Below are 18,775 nucleotides of genomic sequence, written 5' to 3' on the forward strand. Positions count from 1 at the left end.
TCATTTCATCATTTTATATTTGAAATACAAGGAGTTCCGCCCTAGGCTTGTCCATAATCCTCCCGAAGTCTATCAAGTAATCCACAGGGATCACTATTCCAAGCTTCCGCCCGTAAACTAGTATGCGGGCCTTGAGATCCAATCCCGAGTCACGTTAGCCTCTTGTCCAGGACCCGGAAGGTGAGGGATTTACGGCCAGAGCCCCCCCTGGCACCCAAGTGTCGTCTTGCTCCAAGTAGAGCTCAACGGAGAGACCTCTCGTGGCGGGTTCGGTCCACGTTCCCGGCGCGGTCAACAACCCCCTTAGTTAGGGTCAGGCAGGCAGTCGGGGGTAACTGAAGCTGCCTCTTCCTTCAGGCCTTCAACCTGAAGCATTAGATATCTTTTCATCCTTTAGTTCCTTGAGCAAACAATGCAAACAGTGCTTTCTAAACGGTTACAAGCACAATCAATTCCAGTGGTCGTTTATTTGGCCAATTTCTAAGGAGTGAATATTTCTCTCCGAATGCATCTAGCACTCGATCCAGGATCAATTGCGACTTGGCAAGATCCCCAAGGGTTTGTTTGTTAACCCTATATCCATGGGTTAGGGCCGTACCCTACTAACCCAACTTAACCAATACCTTAAGTTCTATTAACAGTAAATATGTTATTCCAATTTAGTAATTGGTCTTTTGCTTCCAAGCAAATATCTAATCCTCGTATCTTGGTTACTTTACCCAAGAAAGGTACTATATCATGACGATTATTTCTCCTCTTGCAAGATAAACTTGCGTAAGAATCTGCCAATCTCATTCCGAGGAATTGGCCATCTCCTTTTGATCAAATCACAAGATCATGCAACTCTGCAACCTATTGTGCGAGTGTCACATCAAAATCATAGGACTATTTTACCCATCGAATGGCATTGTCTAATCACGAAATCATGATTAGATAGGGTTAGGGTATCTTCATAACAATCCATTCTTGATTGCACTAGGTCAATATTGTCGGTCCTAAAGGTCCAAATCCAAATCGAGTTTCATTCTTTTAGCGAGTGATCCTTAGGGTAAAAACCCTAGATCATTTCTCGCAAGTGTGTCCTATTGTCCTTGGACTTGTGGATTCGGTGAAATGTCCACATGAATGTTAGGAGATGATCCTCCTGCGGTTGCGCCTTGTGTCTTTTTAGGGGCCATCGTGAATTCAAACTTCTTGCCTTGGCCGCAGTCTTATGATCTTGGCCCGTCTCCCTCGTATGTGCAATTTCCTTTGAGGTACGGCTTCCTTGACCGAAGCACCGACTTGCGGAATTGGGCTTTGTAAGGCCTTAGGGTTCGAAGCTTGGGCCTTCTATTTTCTTTTAAAAAAATATCCTGGGAGTTTAAGGAAATCCTCTCCAATGGCCTTATGGGGGAAATCGAGTGGGAATGGCTTTGTAGCTCCCTCTACTTCAAAGCCCCGGAAAGGTGTATTAGGGAACTATTGGGAAGACCTTATAGGCTTCCACTTCGAAGCTTAAGAGGGAAAAAAGATTTGGGCTCTTGAAGGGTTCAAAAGGGAAGGGCCTTTAAAATCTTGGGTTATAATAGACTTTATAGGGTCTCCACGAGTAGGGCCTTTAAAAGAAAACCAAGGGTAAAAAGGCTTGTGGGAGTTGCAATGGAAAAGGGGGTTTAAAAGGAACCCGTGGGGGTAATAAGGACTTGTGTGGGGAATCCACAAGAAGGAGGACTTTATAGGGACTTGGGTGGGGAATCCACGGGAAGGGGGCTTAGGGAAGCCCCCTTAGAAGCTTCCAAAAGAAGCTTCTTGGATGTGTGATGGCCACGTGGAAGAAGAAGGGAATCAGGAACTATGTGGACGAGGAGGATTTTGGAGGCCTTGATGGCGGACAGGAGGCGGAATGGTGGCAGCAATTCAATTTGGTAGTTGGGCGGCAGTGTTCCATGAGCTGGCGGCTCTTCCAGTATGGCGGCAGCTGGCGCAGTGGGGCTTCTCTCTTTCTTCCTCCATGCGGTGCAACAGGCACTCGATGCCTCAATAATCTTCCCTCCACTCACTCCACGGCCTGCCGTAGCCTTCTTCTCTCATGCCTACCTTCTCCCCCCTTACCCAAAGGGGTTTATATAGTCTGGGGGGAGTGAGGACCTCCCCCCCTACGTGGCCCCCCCGCATGGATTCTTTCCTCCCACCTCCCCCATTGCCCAAAATAGCCCATTCCCTTCCCTTAGCCATGCATCGACTAGGGGAAGGTAAATAATTTAAAAAAAATTCAATAAACCTATTATTATCCTTTTGACCTCAAGAGGGAGTTCACCTGTGGTTATGCAGGTTTTTAAACCTCTGTCCTGTTTTTCCAGTGGAGAGTCATGATACATCGCGTATAGTTTAAAGATTGCACCGTCCGTAACTTCAATGCCGGAATTGTCATTTGCATGAGTCTCACGCGGGCTAGTAATATTTTTCAGTCGAAATATTACATAACCACACCTACACCAAACAATTAAATGGACTCTTTTCCTAATGAGATAAACCATTTTATTACAAAATAAACAATCCTATTAACTTAACAAATTATAACCATGAAGCACACCATTCAACAACCTATTGGTGAAAGAAAATCTTTGGTTCTGACAAAAAACCTATTGAAGCACAAAACTAGACCAAGGGGATGGCCATTCAGGCCCTACACTAAATGCATCAAATTATTAGCTAACTCCTTGCATAAATGAAAAGGTTTATTGGACAAATATCCAATTGAAGGATCTGATACATCCATGATAGAACAGGAAGATAATCAATTGCTACTTGGCTCATAACCCATACTAACAATCAGTGGACAAACTAGGACATGTCAGTAAGTAGTCCCCACAATAGCCCTAGACTAACATCAAGAGGAAATTGTAAAAGCCGCTTAGGGCCATAGTTAAGAAAGATATCTTTAATAAAGGCATAAATAGCCAAGGAGTCTGCAAAGAAATTCCACTATTGGGGAATCAGCTGGCAAGTCACTACCTGAAAGATCTCCATGGTGTCCAAGGTTGCACAATGGTACATCCTTAGAATGGGATCCTTCACACTATAGGTCCCATTCAATTGGTTCATCACTAACAAGTTTCCTTTGACCAATAATTGATGAATACCATTATGTCTGGCTAGATTCAGCCTTATATGCAAGGCCTTGTGTTCCACCATGTTATTTGTAAAAGCAGTGCCTAAATGCACTTCCATTTTTAAAACCACTGGATGATGGGGTATTTTATGGCAACCCCAACATGTGGATGCTTGGTAGGTCCTTGAGAAACTCCATCAAAATATAATGTATAAATCAAGAATTAATTGATATAACCTGCCATGGCAATCGATCTCCTTGTACTTATGATAATCAAAGTCTAATCAAGAGAGAGAGTATAAGACATGTACAATCCCTCCTTCCTCACTAAACTTGGTAGGGATGCTAGTAAGAACCCGATGACAATGATGGAAATAGACTCAAATATCCCATGTCAAAGAGACATCTTGCCACTTAGTAATGTGATAATCATTACTCTACCAAATCACTTTGACTTGGTGGTAATGCTACTCTAAATATGGATGCTCAAGATAAGGAATATCTTTCCCCATCTAATAGTCTTGGTACCCTCTACAAGTTTAAGCCTGAAGGACCTGCAAAGGCACCAAGTCCAACATTTGACCCTATATATAATATGACTTTAGTTTATTGAAGTTTACTTTAGTTTTAAACTCTACCCCTTGCAAATCCGCTAAAAGAGCTGTATAGCCATTCTTTCCTTTATGGAAAATCTTATGAGGACCATTCCATTTGGTTCCATCTTGCTTCGGAAGAGCTCATAATGGGCATCATAATATAGGGCCAATTGAATCTTAGCAAATTTGTACTTCTTAGCCCGAAGGTCGTGAAGCTCTTTCATTTGCTTCTTCCCTACTGCCAAATGTAACAAGGCTTGTAACCAAATCTCGTCAAGATGTGCAAGGAAAGTGAGCCTTTCTTGCAATGCTTCCTCTTCACCCAAAGAATGGCTTGGAGTAAACCTTGTTGTAGACAACTCAATCTCCAAGGGTAAACACTCTCTTTCCCATATACTAATTTTAAAGGGATATGGCTTATAGCTCTTCTAAATGTCATATTATAATCCCAAACATCCACATATAACTTCTTATCCCAATCATGCTTACCTTTGGATACATTCTTGAATAAACTCCCCACAAGCTGCTTATTCGTACTCTCTACTTGCCCATTACCTTGGGGGTTGCAAAGCATAGTATTATTATATTTAATCTTCAGTACTTTTGTCAAAGCCTCAATCATTTTATTCAAAAAATGTGTTCCACGATTAAATAAAAGCTCCTTCGGTTGACCAAATAGTAAACAATATTTTCCAAAATAAAACTAGTTATTTCCTTTTGAATGCTAAATTGACTAGGTTTTTTTGTTGATTTTTGTTCTTTTCGAGGCTAAATGGTTGATTTTTATGGATTTTGAGACTAGTTATTTTGGAAGTGTTTAAAAGTTTTTTTTATGAGATTGATTATGTTTTGGAGTCTCATGATGATTCTCAATACTAGAGATATGAGGTTTTGTGATGTTCTGATAGGTTCTGTTGTGTTCTATTTAGCTTATGTTTTGTTCTATTTTTCTTCTGTATGAAGCATGGATTAATGATTGATGGAATTTGAGGTATTTTGAAAGCTCGTTGAATGGTTTTTTGATAGTTTGGAATGGTTTTAGTATGAGTTATGAGGTTTTGATGCTTTCTGTTGACCTTTTGTAACCTTCTGTTGAGCTCTATAGAGCCTCTATTTCTGTTCTGTTTTGTTCTGTATGCTTCTGTAAGTGTTCTATGGAATGCATGTGTGACTTTGGGGAAGTTTTATAGACTTGGAAAGATTTGAATACAAGTTCAAAAGAGCTCAAGGAAGTGGGAGAAGCAGCTATTGAACACTCAAGAGAAGATTGGAGTGAAGTGACAATGGTGAGCTATGAAGAGTCACTGTAGTGGCTCTAGTGACCTTTCATATCAAACACACCTTTTGGAAGAGATATCCATGACCAAATAATGATTATTATGAGTTATTATAGAGTATTCTAGTGAGGAGATGATGTAATATTGATGTATAGAGAAAGAGAGAGTCAAAGATAGCCAATTCTATGCAAAACAATGTATCTATCTATAAGAGATTGAGAGAGAGAACTATGAAGACAATGAAGATGAATACTATGTGATCTTATTTCCATTCAAAGTGGTGTTTCTTTTGTGTTCTCTTTGTTTCTTGATGAATTCTATGAAGAATATGAAGAGAATGATGACTTTTATTGAAGATTAAGCCGTGGGAGAATTGTTTCTATGATGTTGCGTGAAGATTTCTTGCTAGTGGTATTCTTTTCCTTGTTGTAGTTCTCTAAATAATGAAAAAAAAGATTGTTGATGTTACAAGACAAATTCTCTTGCAGTAGAAACCCCTTTTCCTTGGTGTCTCTCTTGGGGCTTCATGTTTTTGGTGTGCAAGTGGGGGAAACTTGCCATCAATAAGCATTACGAAAGGCTAAAAAAGAGGAAAATAGCATTGCCAAGAAGAGAAGAATTCCATGGATGCTTGCAAAGTTCCTTTTACCACTCAAGAATTGGAGATTCTCATTTCCAAAGCCACTTTCCACAAGAAGTTCATTCCACAATAGCAAAAACATATTACTATCATGATGATGCAAGCTCTATTGTGGTGGACTATTTCCTCTTCTTGTTGAAGCAGCAGACACTTACATCTTGGTAGCAAATTGTTTGGGAACAAACTAAAGAGCAGAAACAGAGACAATGACCATCCATGGAAGATTTGAAATTCATTGAGAAGTTTCCAGACATCATCAAGTGGGAGATCATGAAGAAGCTTTAGGAGTTGTGGTCAGTGGAGGTTCACGAAAACAAGAAAGAAAGAAGTTGGAATTTGTTTGTAGATGCTCAATAGCAGGACATGTGGGATGCCTGGTGCACTGACAATCTCCTGTTTGTTCAATTAGCAACCCACTACAAGTTGGTAGATAGAATTTTCTTTACAACATATACTATTGAAATCATCAAAAGCTGGCATTATTATGGTGATGGCACAACAACGATCCTTAGAAGAATGAGTTTTGATACCCTCAAAATAGAATATCTCCTGCTCTGTAGTAGTGGTTTGAAGGCTGAATTTAGAGACATAGGAAAGAAGAAAATAGAAGAGATGTTGGCCAGAGAGTCCTTTAGAGACTGAAGCCCCTTTGATTCTATTCTATTGAGTACAGACCAACTGGTTGGAGCCAACCCCCTCATGAATGACGCAATCAAGAGGCAAGCACTAGAGTGAGTCCAAAGGTACATGAGAAAAGAGAAGGAAAAAATCGAGGCCAAGAGCAAGCTTGTAGCAAAAGCCTCCTTTGATGCCCTGAAAGAACTTTTTATATAAGTCCCCATGGAGACTCAAGGTCCCCTTCATAGTCAGATTCGTCTTGGAAATATTGATGGACAGGCCAATAAATGTAGTCCCACAACCCATATTGAAGAAAGAGTACAATGAAGACCCTGATCTTCATGTAGCAAAGTTTATGGTAGTATGTGTAGCTAACAATGCCAGAACCCCTGAGCATTGGTTAGCAATATTCCCCACCACTTTCAAGGGCATGACATTTCAGTGGTATGAGAGACAAGCAACACAAACTTTTGGCACATGGGACTGGCCTTTCTCACTAAATTTAGGCATGAAGGTTTTGAAGAGCAGATGAGAGAGGAGTTCATGAACCTAAGTCAGTCCTCTAAAGAAAGAGTAGAATATTATGTCTCACAAAGGGAATCCACTTTGAAGAGATGGACCAATCATCATGTGGATAAAGGCATCCAGAAAGGAGTATTCCTTAGAGGCCTACAACTAGAAGTTTGCAAGTTTGTGAAATTGAGAAAATGAGTCAATCTGCAAGCTGTAGTGGAAGGTGCAAGATTTTATAACAAAGTTGAAGCAAGGTTGTCAATGACCTCAAGAAGAGGAGTCTTACCTCCTCCCATTCCATGAATGGTATACCCACCAAATGCAGTTCTAGGATCAGTTCCCTATCCCTACTCCTAGTTGCAAATAGTGCCACAATAAAATGCACCTAATCCATAGTGGTGGTAGATGACAATGCCTCAAATGATGGTTCAAGCACAACAACAATGGTCTCAAACAGTCCCTCCAATGGTGACTCAACAACAGTGGAATCCTACCCACTGGAATCAACAACCCCAAGTCTCAATAGGAGCTCTAAATTAGAACCAGAACAGAGGACCTCCTTGATCAACGAGTGTATGAAATAATCACAAAATCTTCCCAAAACCCTACTAAAACTACTCCAGGAGGTGAAAATCTGAAGGACTACCTATCCAATTCAGTGGAAAATATTAAGAAAGAGCTTATGAATGTGATTACAAAGCAGTTACAGATGCTCAAAGTGAATACTGCTAATATATCCACTCCTATGGGAGGAGAAAGAGATGTGATGCGTTCTAATACATGGTGCAGAAAGTGCCATCAAGAAGGACATTTAGGCACTAAATATACCCAAAAACCAACCATTTGAGGAAGAACCATACAGAGGATATCTGCTCTCTGAAAGAACCATACTATTTGAGGAAGAACCATATAGAGGATATCTGCTCTCTGAAAGAGATGCACGAACGAAGAAAGAAAGATAAAGACACAAGATTCAACTTGCTAGAATCCAAAATGACAATGTAGGACATTGGACCAAAGCCTAGGGTGTTTGGTCCTAATTTCGGTTCAAGGAGATTTCCCTCTCAAATTTACAGAGGATGACAGTTTAGCGGTGGCCAGAGATCAGAAGTGGAGTGTTATAGATGCAGGAAAAAGGGTCATACGTCACCAAATTGTCCAAAACCTAGGACTGTTGATTACAAGCCCTTATGTAGTCGATGCAAAGGAGAAGGCCACACTGCAAAAGATTGTCCAAGTCCAGCCCCTGTGAAATCTACTTCTGATACCCAATAGAAGACCCAAGAACCTACTTCCAATTTGGTGGAATTGGATGTGGCTACCATAATGTGTGCAAAGAATGGAGAACGTGTAATTTCAAAAGAGAATGTTCCTTCTGCCAAGACTTTGTAGTTCAATATTCCTTGGGAAAAGCAGAAGAGTGCAATCAAGAATAATGAAGTACATAGCACTATAAAGCCACAAAGCTACAAAGATAGTCACAGAGGCAGGACGAGAGGTCCAGGAAATAGAGGATGCGGAAGAACCTCCTCATGAAGGAGTGTAAATGTTGCTGCTCCTGGAAGAAAGAGGGAAGATAAAAGTGGGTGTGGCCCCATTTCCCAACTGATTGGAAAAGCATGTGGATCCTATCAAAGAATATGATCTGATCAAAGACCTAGATACCTTTAAACCAAACCTAACATTCCGATAGTTGCTGATGTTGTCTCCCACACTAGTTGTCGAATAAGATTCAAAAGCATCTTGATAAGAAGACACGGCCTAAGGATTTCTCCCCCAACAATAAAAAAGTCCAACACATAGCTTGTAAAGGAAGTGGATGTGGTTAATGCCTTCGTAGATCCTGATACCCTAGAGACCGACATGTGGATTGAAGGCTGCTTTATTGCAAATGCATTGATTGATGGAGGCTCATCAGTGAACATAATGATGGATGTGACAATGAAGGATCTAGGCCTCCAAGGTATGCAACCAACTCAATGGCTCATCCGACTGGCAGATTAGAGTAGAATCAAGCCTTTGGGCATTATCCCATATGTGAAAACTACAATGGCTGGAAGAGATTACTGGCTCATATACCTAGTAGTGAAGCCAAACTCTTATGGTACATCTTACCCTCTATTGCTGGGAAGACCTTGGCTTTTTGAAGCAAGAGCAAGGATGAATTGGTTCAAAGGAACCTTAACCTTGGGCAGGGGACCAAACAAAGTGGTGCTGAAGCTATATGGTGCTTAGAAAGGACATGGATTCAAAGGAGCAATCCAAGTTCTCATTGAAACAAGAAGTCGGGTCCATTGGGACATCAGAAGAAGACACCACTCCCTTGAAGGAGTCGGATCTATACCCATTAGCAGTCCGTGGGACCTTCATCCCCGAAGTGGAAGGTGAAAGGCAGTTAACCTTTGTGGGCGCAGATGGCATGGAACACTACTTGAAGGTGGGTAGCAGCCTCCTAGAAGGGAGATTTGTCGATCTTGTACAACTTATTGAAAGAGAGTTTAGATGTGTTTGCATGGTCCTATAAAGACCTGAAAGGGATTCATCCCACAATATGTCAGCATCACATTGACTTGGAGCCTGATACTAGGCTAGTATGACAATGATAGAGGGCGCAATAATCCAAATTACTCCACCTTAGTGAAAAAGCAAAGCTTGTGAAGATATTGAAAGCTGAGTTCATCTATCCAGTGGCTAATAGTGAATGGGTTTCACCCATCGTGGTCGTATCCAAGAAGAATGGGAAGCTTCGCATATGTGTGGGTTTCCCCAAATTAAATTCCAAAACTAAGAAGGATCAATTTTCTATTCCTTTTACATACCAATTGTTAGACATAGTTGCAAGACATGAGCTTTACTTCTTGTTAGATGGCTTTAATGGATACAACCAAGTGTAGATAGAAGAATAAGATCAATCCAAAACAACCTTCACCACCACAAAATGGGGGACCTATGCTTACAGGTGATGCCATTTCGGCTCTACAATGCACCTGCTACCTTTGAGAGAGTCATGATAGCCGCATTCCAAAATCATCTACATGACTTTATTGAGGTATATCTGGATGACTTTTGTGTTTATAGTTTGATCCTTAAACATTGGGGACATTTGGAGCAATGCTTTGATCGATACCGGGAGTATGGGATCTCCCTCAACCCCAAAAAATGCATACTTGGAGTTTCTTCTGGAGTTCTATTAGGCCACCTTGTCTCTACACAAGGGATATCAATTGACCTTGCAAAGATTGAGAAGATCGCAGCCTTAACACACTTTCTAGGCCATGTGGGCTACTACACAAGGTTCATAGCCCATTTTGCAACAAAGGCAACCCTCTTACATAAGCTTCTAAGAAAATATGTGGAGTTTATTTGGAGAGAAGAATGCGACAAAGCCTTCAACACTCTAAAGCAGTGTCCGATTGAGGCACCTATCTTGCAACCTCTGTTAGAAATCAAGCTTCACCAGTCAGTTTGTCTTTGTGTGTAACCGACATCTGTGACAGCTAGTGTACAGCTGTCTCCATGTGACTACATTAAATAAGTCGCGCTACTAGTTAGTCAGTGACTTGACTAGAGTTAACAAGTCTAGTCAGTCTAGTTTACTATACATTCTATTGGGTGGTTTTAGTGTGAAGTTGAATAATGAAGAAAAGACTTTGAGAGCCTGAAGACTCATGGATATGGTGTTTCCTGTCTCTCTCTCTCATCTTTGAACAACCTCTTGATTAGACGAAGGAGCTCCATGTACACACTAATGCATCAATTGAAGGCTTAGGTGCAGTCCTATGCCCGAAGGGATCCTCGAAGTTGGATCAACCCATTTATTATGCAAGCAAAAAGGTCACTGATAGACAGCGGAACCATACAGTGAGAGAGCTTGAGTGTTTGGCAATGGTGTTTGCCCTAGAGAAGTTTTGCCACCAGCTATTGTCAACTCATTTTAAATTTTATGTGGATCATGAGGCCCTGTCCTTCCTAATGAACAAAGAAGATGTGAAGGGAAGAACGATGAGATGGCTCATTCTATTCCAGGAGTCTGACTTTGAGGTAATCACCAAACCCTGTCGCTCCCATATTCTGGCTGATCATCTGTCCCGTATCCTACAGAATGCAGACGAGGAGGAGGATGATTAAGACCTCCTTGATGCTTCCATGTTGCTAGTAGAAATTTTCACCCCCTTGTAAGTAGACATCACCAATCTATTGGCAACCCAACAATATCCTCATGGCATCTCTAGTCGGGAAAGGAAGAAGCTTATGTTAGAATCAACCTCATACATCCTGTTAGGAAGCGCACTGTTCAAGAAAGGAAAAGATGAAGTGCTTAGAAGATGTGTTGTAGGAGATAATATTGGAATTCTTTTGAAGGCTTGCCATGAAGAGCCATGTGGAGGCCACTTTGCAGGAGAAGCAATAGCTAGAAAGGCTTTGTTAGTAGGATACTGGTGGCCCGACCCACCATAAGGATGCCTATGACTACTGTAAGCAATGTGATGCATGTCAACGGATGGGGAAACACACCAAGACCAGTGCCATGCCATTGCAACCTATCCTTCCCTTGAAGCCTGTAATATTTCCGCGTACCCCGTACCGCAAATATTAACTTTCCGTATGCCGTGTAAACCCTGTGCAAGAGTATTTCCCTACTTCGTGATTATTGGTAACCTAATCCACACCCTGCACGCTCGAAAATGAGGTCCCACGTCGAGAATTAAAGGCCGGGGTTGAGGACCGAAAAACCACAAGGGAATGACCGCTTGGGAAGGGCAATAGGATAAATATAAGGCAAATTTTTTTTACTATTATCCCTTCCCCCAGCCGATGCATGGCTGGAGGAGAGGGAGTGGGAGGGGGATGGCCAAGAAGGAGTGAAGTGGGGACTGCATGAGGGGAGTCCTCCACGTGTGTGGAGGCCCTCTTCCCCACCCCCATGCCTATATAAACACCCCCATCAAGGGGGTGTGGTAGAGAAGGAGAGAGAAAGGAAACTGTGGGAGAGGAGCTGAAGGAGAGAGGCAAAACGTGGGAGGTGGAGGTCGTCGCCATCGAGCAGGAGCCGCCGCGCTGCCGCCAGCTGCCAGAGCTGCCGCCAGTCCGCCAACGCTGCGCCCAGCCACCAGTCGTTCTGCCGCCCAGTCCGCCGCCCACGCTGATCACGATTTCCCCCCCACGTGTCCTGCAGAAGCTGAAGCTTCTTAGAAGCTTCTTTAGAAGCTTCTAAGGGGGGGGCCTCCTTAAGCCCCCTTCCCACCACAATTCCCAAAGACCATTCATACCCTTCCCCGGGACTTTGAAGAGGGGAAGGTGAAGCCGTAAGGACCCCCACTAGACCGTCGGAAAAGGCTTTTCGCAATAAGTCTTTAAAGCCCTTTTGCCGCAAGCGACATCTCGTAAAGAAATCTTCCGCCTACGAGGAAAGGCAAAGGTCGGAAGGTTGCATGCCAAGGCAAGAAAATCCGTAGACCACAAAGGCAAATCATAAGTCGAATCCACGTCTACGATGGCCCCAAAAAGATCACAAGGTGCGACCGCGGGAGGCTCATCTCCGAATGTACAAGTGGACATCTCCCCGAGCCCTCAAGTCCAAGTTCCTTCAAGTTATTCTCGCATGATTAGGCGCGCTTAGCTCATAAAAGGAATTGCATTTTTACGCTTAATTTTAATGCATACGGAAATTGAAAAGAAATACACGTGATAAAGCATCTCTTGAAACATTAGGCAAGGTTGAATTATGTCATGAATTTGAACGAGTAGAAGGCTAGTTGCATATAGTTTTGGTACATTATCAAAGTAATGAGTCTAATCCTAGGCAAGGAAATGGGATTTATAAGTGCATTATCTTTCGTCCTAGACATGGTAGAAATAAGCGTGTGCCGCATGTTAGGCAACATCCTTCTCGTAATGATTTCATGAGGCAAGGTTAACCCCATAAGGTATTATCCGAAAAGGAATAATAGAGTACGAAGATGATCTTATGAACTTGCAAATAGCATGTAAGATGGAATAAGTTAACACTAGCTTTGGATGAGTTTCGTTGACTACTTCGTAGCTAGGAGAATGTTGTGTATTGCGTAGTCGTCATGCGAAAAATGACATTCATTAAGAGCCGCATTTAGGAGTCAAAGCATAAGATGCCAAAGTGTAGACAACAAGGTTGTAGGTATGACTATTGATGTAAGACCTAGTAGTCCTAGGAAAAGTTAGTACCCAGATTATCGTGCACCAGAGAAGGATAAAGTTATCATGGACCATGTGTTGCGTAAATACAATAAACCGCATGTTTACGCGAGTTGGTGGAGTTATAACTATTGTCCTCCGTTAGATTTAGTTTATTACCTTTAGAAGGATCATCCTTCTCGCAAGACAAGCATAATTGAATTGACTAAACCACAAGGATTCATATGGGCATGATTGAGTTGATATGATAAGTATCCCAAGTGTTAACTAGGGTTAGTGCAATAATAATTCGACCTAGCATTACACTGGTTGCCAAGACAAAACCCGCGAATCTAAAGATCTTACCCTCGTTCATGAAATGTCGAATCAATTGGATTTTCATACATGAAATGATCTAAGGTTTTATCCTAAGGATCATTCGTTCAAAGTGATGAAACTCCGACGGAGTTGCTTATCTTTAGTACCATGGGCCAACATAACTAGAAATGGTTTGGAGGATACCCTAAAACCCTGTTACTCGGCTGGAGGTAAATTCCGTGACCGGAAAACGCTAAGCAATGGGTGGAATGATCCCGTGAAATTAGATGCAATACATGTGCAAAAAGCTGCAACATTGTATAGACTTGAGATTTGTCCACAAGCGAGTTTTGTCATCTCTCGAAATGAGGTTGGCAAGTTATTGAAGGAATTTAACTTACAAGAGGATGAGTAATCATCCTGTTACTCACTTTCCTTGGGAAATAATTGCCAAGGGAAAGGAAAGTTAGGTATTTGCAAAGGACCAGACAATAAACTAAAGCGACATGGTCGCTGGATCCTGCCACAACAAAACCTAATGTATTGGTAGGGTATGACCCTAACCCAAGAATGATAGGAATCTTGCCGAGTTGCAATTGATTCCGGATCGAGTGCGGGTTGCATTCGGGGAAAAGGAATCACTCCTTAACAGTTTGCCAGCTAAACGACCACTGGAAATTGATTGTGCTTGTAACAGTTTAGAAAGCACTGTTTGCAATGTTTGCTTAATGAACTAAAGGATGAAAATACATCTAAATACTTCAGGTTGAAGGCCTAAAGGGAGAGGCTGCTTCAGTTACCCCCGACTGCCTGCCTAACCCTAACCAAGGGGGTTGTTAGCCGCGCCGGGAACGTGGACCGAACCCGCCGTGAGAGGTCTCTCCGTTGAGTTCTGCTTGGAGCAGGAGGACGCTTGGGTGCCAGGGGTGGCTCTGGCTGTAAATCCCTCGCCTTCCGGGTCCTGCACAAGAGACTAACGTGACTCGGGACTGGATCTCGAGGCCCGCATACTAGTCTACGGGCGGAAACTTGGATTAGTGATCCCTGGTGGATTACTGGATAGCCTTCGGGCAGATTATGAATACGCCTACAGGCGGGGAACTCCTTGTATTTCAAAGATAAAAGGATAAAATGATAATAAAGAAGTTGTTTGGCATTGTTTTCTTTATGTCCTGTGATAAGATTACGTGAAGGAACCAATGCATAACAGGGTTAATCAAAGAAGCTGTTTGTATATGTCAAACTAATGTGGTAGGTAATTACATAACTAAAAAAAACCGAGGAAAGTGCGGAGGATGGACCATGGGTCCGTCCTATGGATGGGTGGTCCCGGTTAGCCGGGAACTTTTCTCAAAGTCTTCAACGAACAGAGGATGATCGTCATCACCGAAACAAGTAACGAGAACGATGACTTAGAATTAACTATTGCCCGATTCGCGCTGTTTTAGGGGAACGGAATGGGACTATGCCTTGTGGCAGAGAGGTCGAGCCTTGCATCCCTCTCGTTTCCCATTCTCCTTGAACCAAGTGCAGCTTGAATCCACTTCAGACCGGGTGTTTCTACGTAAAGTAGTTCGATCGGGGCTGACGCTAGTTGCTGCTAGCTAATGACCAAACAGGAAAACCCAAATTCAGGTCGATCCTAAGTGGGAACGGCCCTCCGCCCGGCACTCCCATGGAATGTTACGGGACTTGCGATCTAGGTCTTCCCGTGTCTGCCACGTAGCGGAAGTATCCTAGCCGTTCCCACTTAGGATCGACCTGAATTTGGGTTTTCCTGTTTGGTCATTAGCTAGCAGCAACTAGCGTCAGCCCCGATCGAACTACTTTACGTAGAAACACCCGGTCTGAAGCGGATTCAAGCTGCACTTGGTTCAAGGAGAATGGGAAACGAGAGGGATGCAAGGCTCGACCTCGCTGCCACAAGGCATAGTCCCATTCCGTTCCCCTAAAACAGCGCGAATCGGGCAATAGTTAATTCTAAGTCATCGTTCTCGTTACTTGTTTTGGTGATGACGATCATCCTCTGTTCGTTGAAGACTTTGAGAAAAGTTCCCGGCTAACCGGGACCACCCATCCATAGGACGGACCCATGGTCCATCCTCCGCACTTTCCTCGGTTTTTTTTAGTTATGTAATTACCTACCACATTAGTTTGACATATACAAACAGCTTCTTTGATTAACCTTGTTATGCACTGGTTCCTTCACGTAATCTTATCACAGGACATAAAGAAAACAATGCCAAACAACTTCTTTATTATCATTTTATCCTTTTATCTTTGAAATACAAGGAGTTCCCCGCCTGTAGGCGTATTCATAATCCGCCCGAAGGCTATCCAGTAATCCACCAGGGATCACTAATCCAAGTTTCCGCCCGTAGACTAGTATGCGGGCCTCGAGATCCAATCCCGAGTCACGTTAGTCTCTTGTGCAGGACCCGGAAGGCGAGGGATTTACAGCCAGAGCCCCCCTGGCACCCAAGCGTCCTCCTGCTCCAAGCAGAACTCAACGGAGAGACCTCTCACAGCGGGTTCGGTCCACATTCCCGGCGCGGCTAACAACCCCCTTGGTTAGGGTTAGGCAGGCAGTCGGGGGTAACTGAAGCTGCCTCTCCCTTCAAGCCTTCAACCTGAAGTATTTAGATGTATTTTCATCCTTTAGTTCATTAAGAAAACATTGCAAACAATGCTTTCTAAACTGTTACAAGCACAATCAATTTCCAGTGGTCGTTTAGCTGGCAAACTGTTAAGGAGTGATTCCTTTTCCCCGAATGCAACCCGCACTCGATCCGGAATCAATTGCAACTCGGCAAGATTCCTATCATTCTTGGGTTAGGGTCATACCCTACCAATACATTAGGTTTTGTTGTGGCAGGATCCAGCGACCATGTCACTTTAGTTTGTTGTCTGGTCCTTTGCAAATACCTAACTTTCCTTTCCCTTGGCAATTATTTCCCAAGGAAAGTGAGTAACAGGATGATTACTCATCCTCTTGTAAGTTAAATTCCTTCAATAACTTGCCAACCTCATTTTGAGAGATGACAAAACTCGCTTGTGGACAAATCTCAAGTCTATACAATGTTGCAGCTTTTTGCACATGTATTGCATCTAATTTCACGGGATCATTCCACCCATTGCCTAGCGTTTTCCGGTCACGGAATTTACCTCCAGCCGAGTAACAGGGTTTTAGGGTATCCTCTAAACCATTCCTAGTTATGTTGGCCCATGGTACTAAAGATAAGCAACTCCGTCGGAGTTTCATCACTTTGAAGGAATGATCCTTAGGATAAAACCTTAGATCATTTCATGTATGAAAATCCAATTGATTCGACATTTCATGAACGTGGGTAAGATCTTTAGATTCGCGGGTTTTGTCTTGGCAACTAGTGTAATGCTAGGTCGAATTATTATTGCACTAACCCTAGTTAACACTTGGGATACTTATCATATCGACTCAATCATGCCCATATGAATCCTTGGGGTTTAGTCAATTTAATTATGCTTGTCTTGCGACAAGGATGATCCTTCTAAAGGTAATAAACTAAATCTAACAGAGGACAATAGTTATAACTCCACCAACTCGCGTAAACATGCGGTTTATTGTATTTACGCAACACATGGTCCATGATAACTTTATCCTTCTCTGGTGCACGATAATCTGGGTACTAACTTTTCCTAGGACTACTAGGTCTTACATCAATAGTCATACCTACAACCTTGTTGTCTACACTTTGGCATCTTATGCTTTGACTCCTAAATGCGGCTCTTAATGAATGTCATTTTTCGCATGACGACTACGCAATACACAACATTCTCCTAGCTACGAAGTAGTCAACGAAACTCATCCAAAGCTAGTGTTAACTTATTCCATCTTACATGCTATTTGCAAGTTCATAAGATCATCTTCGTACTCTATTATTCCTTTTCGGATAATACCTTATGGGGTTAACCTTGCCTCATGAAATCATTACGAGAAGGATGTTGCCTAACATGCGGCACACGCTTATTTCTACCATGTCTAAGACGAAAGATAATGCACTTATAAATCCCATTTCCTTGCCTAAGATTAGACTCATTACTTTGATAACGTACCAAAACTATATGCAACTAGCCTTCTACTCGTTCAAATTCATGACATAATTCAACCTTGCCTAATGTTTCAAGAGATGCTTTATCACATGTATTTCTTTCCAATTTCCGTATGCATTAAAATTAAGTGTAAAAATGCAATTCCTTTTATGAGCTAAGCGCGCCTAATCATGCGAGAATAACTCGAAGGAACCTGGACTTGAGGGCTCGAGGAGATGTCCACTTGTACATTCGGAGATGAGCCTCCCGCGGTCGCACCTTGTGATCTTTTTGGGGCCATCGTAGACGTGGATTCGACTTATGATTTGCCTTTGTGGTCTACGGATTGTCTTGCCTTGGCATGCAACCTTCCGACCTTTGCCTTTCCTCGTAGGCGGAAGATTTCTTTACGGGATGTCGCTTGCGGCAAAAGGGCTTTAAAGACTTATTGCGAAAAGCCTTTTCCGACGGTCTAGTGGGGTTCCTTACGGCTTCACCTTCCCCTCTTCAAAGTCCCGGGGAAGGGTATGAATGGTCTTTGGGAATTGTGGTGGGAAGGGGGCTTAAGGAGGCCCCCCCCCCTTAGAAGCTTCTAAAGAAGCTTCTAAGAAGCTTCAGCTTCTGCAGGACACGTGGGGGGGAAATCGTGATCAGCGTGGGCGGCGGACTGGGTGGCAGAACGACTGGTGGCTGGGCGCAGCGTTGGCGGACTGGCGGCAGCTCTGGCAGCTGGCGGCAGCTTGGCGGCTCCTGCTCGATGGCGACGACCTCCACCTCCCACGTTTTGCCTCTCTCCTTCAGCTCCTCTCCCACAGTTTCCTTTCTCTCTCCTTCTCTACCACACCCCCTTGATGGGGGTGTTTATATAGGCATGGGGGTGGGGAAGAGGGCCTCCACACACGTGGAGGACTCCCCTCATGCAGTCCCCACTTCACTCCTTCTTGGCCATCCCCCTCCCACTCCCTCTCCTCCAGCCATGCATCGGCTGGGGGAAGGGATAATAGTAAAAAAAATTTGCCTTATATTTATCCTATTGCCCTTCCCAAGCGGTCGTTCCCTTGCGGTTTTTCGGTCCTCAACCCCGGCCTTTAATTCTCGACGTGGGACCTCATTTTCGAGCGTGTAGGGTGTGGATTAGGTTACCAATAATCACGAAGTAGGGAAATACTCTTGCACAGGGTTTACACGGCGTGCGGGAAGTTAATATTTGCGGTACGGGGTACGCGGAAATATTACATTCTCTCCCCCTTAGAAGAATCGAGATGTCCTCATCTCGAGATAAACTGGGGGTATTGAAGATTGAGAGAGCTTTCATCCATCCAGGTAGCATCCTCTTCGGGGTAATCTTTCCACTGGACGAGGCATTCTCTCAAGGTTCTAGATCTCAACTGTCTCTCCCTAACATCTAAAATCTTTTCCGGCCGTAGTTCAAGGATTCCTTGACTAGGCATTACAATTTGTTGGTCATCAAGTACATGATTTGGGTTGGGTACATACTTTT

The sequence above is a fragment of the Lygodium microphyllum genome, chromosome 13, assembly GCF_053477565.2.
Source record: "Lygodium microphyllum isolate KBCC chromosome 13, Lygodium_microphyllum_v1.1.10, whole genome shotgun sequence".
NCBI lineage: Eukaryota > Viridiplantae > Streptophyta > Polypodiopsida > Schizaeales > Lygodiaceae > Lygodium > Lygodium microphyllum.